Raw genomic sequence first — 4,680 nt, forward strand, 5'->3', positions numbered from 1 at the left:
GATTTTTATAGATTCTGGATAATCCTTATCAGATACATTATTTGCAAATATTTTCTCTCATTCTGTGGGTTGTCTTTTTACCCCGTGATACTGTCCTTTAATAAACAAATGTTTTAATTTTAATGAAGTACAATTTATCTATATTTTCTTTTGTTGCCCATGTGCTTGGTATTATAGTCAACAGATCATTGCCAGAAACGCCTTTTTTTTAAAGCAAGAATTTTAAAAATAAAAGCTGGAACAATGTCCAATTCGCTTTTACAACATTATTTATTGATTTTTTTCACTTTACTAGGTAAAGTAAGAGAAAATTGAATGGTAAAAACTTACTGAGATTTAACTATGTTTGTTTTTCTTACTGCATACAGAATTGTTATTATAATACTTAAAGTGCTACTAGAAATATCCCTAATATTGTCACCGTGCTATTCCAAATTAAAAAGATAAACTGTCTCTCTCCACTGCAAACTTGAAATAAATTTTCTGTGACATTCACAAAATGTTATAATGCCTGGTTTTTTTGTAGTGGTACATGAAAAGGACTGATTTTATTTTATTACTGATGGAGAAAATTGGCAAATATCTTGTCTTTCTTCTCATAGCTCAGTGTAATTTACAGGTTAATTGTGCATCACAAACACAAAGTATTTAGATTGGAGAGTTGCCTTCTCTATATTGCTATTGATCTAAATTCACACGAAGAAAAAAGGCATTAATTTGAGGGCAAAGAGTGTCAGAAATGATTTATAGATTTCATGGAGTGTCAGGAAGTGGACATCACTATCTGGTAGCTTTTATGAATACTAAGGATGAAATTCTGAAGGAACTAGGCTACAAAATAATTATTTTGCAGAAGCAAAATATTGACATAAAACCAATATATCTTGCTCTTAAGTGAATCGTAGAGATGAATCATTAAGATTATTCAATATCATTGCTATAAGCAAGATGATCTAACCAAACCTGTCTTCCAAGAGTATTAAAGCCTCCTTTTGTGCTATAAAAGTACTTTAAATTCTTGAAGCAAGAACCTGAAATAAGCTGGACTCACCCTCCTAAACAGAATGCAGAAGTCACCCATCTGCTATAGATGAATGACCTTCGTATTTACATACCCAAAATTACCTGCTTCTAAAGCCATCTGGATAGTGTTACAATGTCCTTGTTTGACAGAATTTGTATTAAGAGGGCTAGAAGCCACCAATGAACAAAGCAAATCAGTTCAAATGGGAGATAGCAGGAAGGAATGTAGATTCATACATTCTCAGCAAAAAATTAGAGCACATAACAAAGATTCATGCTTCAACAAGAAAGAAAAATGTGGCTGTTTTTATTAGTTATCATAATAAAGGTAAATATCTGTGCAAACAGTCGACGCAGGCAGTGATATAGAAAGGATGGGATTTGGATGGCAGGGGAAGCTGATGCACCATATGTATATATATATTTATTTATTTATAAAGCATCAATTCAGTCTACATGCATAACTTGATAGCACAAAAGAAAATGTTTTATGTTGTTCCCTCTTTGGATCCTTGAATGTATGTGATTTAGTAAAGAAAATTAGATTAACACCAGATATATGGGAATTTCCTTTATTATTTCTTTCTGCAACTTTATTGAGGGATGCCCCTTAGATAAAGAGCAAACTACTTCATTGAACACATTCTTTCTTTAAAAATATTTTCCTCATCTTCCATCAATTAACAGAACCCTAGATGTCAATCTATTTCAGCTTAATGCTGCTTTCTTCAGACACATCCGGGAATTCACTAAAGTAATAAGTAGGTTTTTCCTGAAAGCACCAACTACCAGACATATTTCTCCTACAAGGTTTTTAATTGAGAGACTGTTTTTTCCAGGCACCTTTGCATAGTTGTGGGTTTTATTTTATTCAAAATGACATCTAGTCCCTGTCATAATCTGAATTGTGGCAGGGCAGAATAGGAGAAGAGTGATATATATGAGGAGGGTGATTATTCATAATTGCTATGTTTGAAGAATAGAATAAAGAAATGATTTTTCTAGTACTAAAAAAAATGACACTTTTCTAAATGAAAGTGATTTTATATTTTGAAGTTGTTTCCTCTATATAAATATGATTTTCTGGTGGCTCATGAAATTTTAGTTTCTATAGTACTTCTGAAATTCAGGTAGACTACAGAGTATTAATTTGATTCCCACCCTCTGCTCCCCACACACATACACAAGAACGACAGAAACCAAATAAATATAAAAGGAGAAAATGATAGCTTAAGTAAAAACCAGTAATATTTAAGCAAAACAATGAAAATTTCCCATGAAATATCTTCACATTTGATGCAAAAATATAAAAAATCACTCTCATATACATGCTAAAAAGAGTTCAGTGCACTTCAGTACACTGACACACATATTGTTCCATTTTCCTGATCTGTGTCATCTCTGGGCCTAGAAAATAGCTCCAATATTAACTGTACGTGTGCTTCAAGCAATGTGCTGATTATGTAGGGGGACTGAACTAAACCAAGGGGTTTATCAAAATGGTGGAACAAATTACTTCAACATTGCCATTATCTGAGGAAGCAGGACAGGGGTTAATCTCTTGCACTGATGACTAACATTCAGCCATGCAGGCATCAAATAACTCTGCACAGTATTGTTAAAGGTCTTCCTGGCTCAAAGGCATATTTGTTCTGAAAGGGTTTACATTTGTTTGGTTGAGGGTAGAGGGTTTGATTGTTGACCAGGTTGAGGTCACAGACTACAATTAGGTATTTGGAAGGAATGCACATCTTGATTTCATTATCCAGAAGGTATAACAAACAAATGTTAAAAAGGCATAAAGACCTGCAGACAGAGACGCCTAGCCTGACTCCAGCCCTTACTATTTATGTGTTTTCCCTTATTTGCTCATTTTTAAAACTCTTTGGACTACTTCAGGAAGTCGAATCAAGCTTTACTCAATTACAATATTTTCCTCTTTGCACACACTAGCCAGAGTGGTGGTTGCGCCAGGGTGTGAGTTAAGTCTTTCTTTCTGGAATCTTTGGAAGTCATCCAAATGTGTTTGTCAGCTGCCAGTTTGCGGCCCTTTATCTAACGATGGGGTGGGCACAGCTGATTCACGTGAAATCTATGATAAACTGGAAAATCATGTAGTGTCTTGGAAAACAGATGAAATTTTCAAAGGCGTTTGTCATTGTCTTGACATTGCCTTACATTTTAGTGTTTAGCATGGTACATTGTTTGTTGGTTAAAAAAAGAATATTTAACAATGCTTTTGTTCTTTTTGTGAAGTTCTTTGGGGGTATATTATACTCTATGACAGTTTTAAAGATAGATATTTCACTGTTAATGGTTTTGCTCCTCTGGTGTTCTACACTTGAAATTTTCTTTATAAAGGAAATGTTCATATGTATTAGACAGAAACACTCTTTAGGATTAATCTACTAAAAAGAAAAGTATTTCCTTCAAAAGGCCAGTCAGTAGTCTGGGGTATAGAAAATGTTACATTACTTACTCAATATTGAATATTTTATTCATATTGGCTTTGCAAAAAATAAATCCTTTGAGAAATTTTAGTTTTGGTATTTAAGATTTATGCTCGTAAGACATGTCCTCCATATGTCAATGTAGGAACCACTTTTCTTTTTTGAAGATACATTTTAATATAGAAATGACAATGATATTGGAAAACACAGAAGGTCAAAATAAAAAGTATCTGTATCAAGTATTTATTTATTTTCCATTAATTCAACAATATTTAAATGTCTACTGTATTAGAACTAACTGTATGTGTATGTGTGCATGTATATATATACACACACATAAATAAATGCATATATACACATATAGTTAGTTGTATATATATATCATACATACCCATATTTATTATAAAGTATTCGCACACATGATTATGGAAGCTGAGAAGCCCCATGATCTATCGGTCCTCTGTAAGCTGGAGACCCAGGAAATACAGTGGTATAGTTCAAAGCCCTGAGAGTCAGAGAGCTAAATGTTTAGATTTCAGTATGAGTCTGAAAGCCTGAGAAACAAGAGCACCAAGGGCAGGAAAAGAGTGATGCCCTGGGTCGGCAGTCAGGCAGAGAGCAAATTCAACCTTCCTCCAATGTCTTATCCTATTCCAGCCCTCAAGGGTTTGGATGATGCCCATCCACATGGAGGAGGGCCATCTGCTTTACTCAGTCCACCAATTCAGCTACTAATCTATTTTGGAAACACCCTCACCGACACACTCAGAAATGATGTTTAACCAGCTATCTGGGCCTCCAAAGGCCCAGTTAAGTCAACACATGACAATAACCAACACATTTACCAAGTTCCAGACACTGTTGTAGGTTTGGAATTTATAGCAGTGAAAAATAAATAAAAGAAAAAACAAAATCCTGAGATCCTTTCCCTTATGATGACACAACAAAAAGAAAGATAGGTACAATACAGAATCTGTTAGGTAGTGATAATGCCCAGAAAAAGTAAGAAGGCACATGGTAAGGAAAACACATGTGTATGGAAGAGGCTCTCCTAGAGTAGACAGGGTGTAAAGGGAGTCCTCACCGAAATGGTCATGTCTGAGTAAGGACCTATCATACTCTGGGTTGCTATAACAGAATACCTGAGATTGGGTAATTTATAAACAAAAGAAATGTATTTCTCAAGGTTCTGGAGGCTGGGAAGTCC

This window comes from Pongo pygmaeus, chromosome 3, assembly GCF_028885625.2.
Source record: "Pongo pygmaeus isolate AG05252 chromosome 3, NHGRI_mPonPyg2-v2.0_pri, whole genome shotgun sequence".
Classification (NCBI taxonomy): domain Eukaryota; kingdom Metazoa; phylum Chordata; class Mammalia; order Primates; family Hominidae; genus Pongo; species Pongo pygmaeus.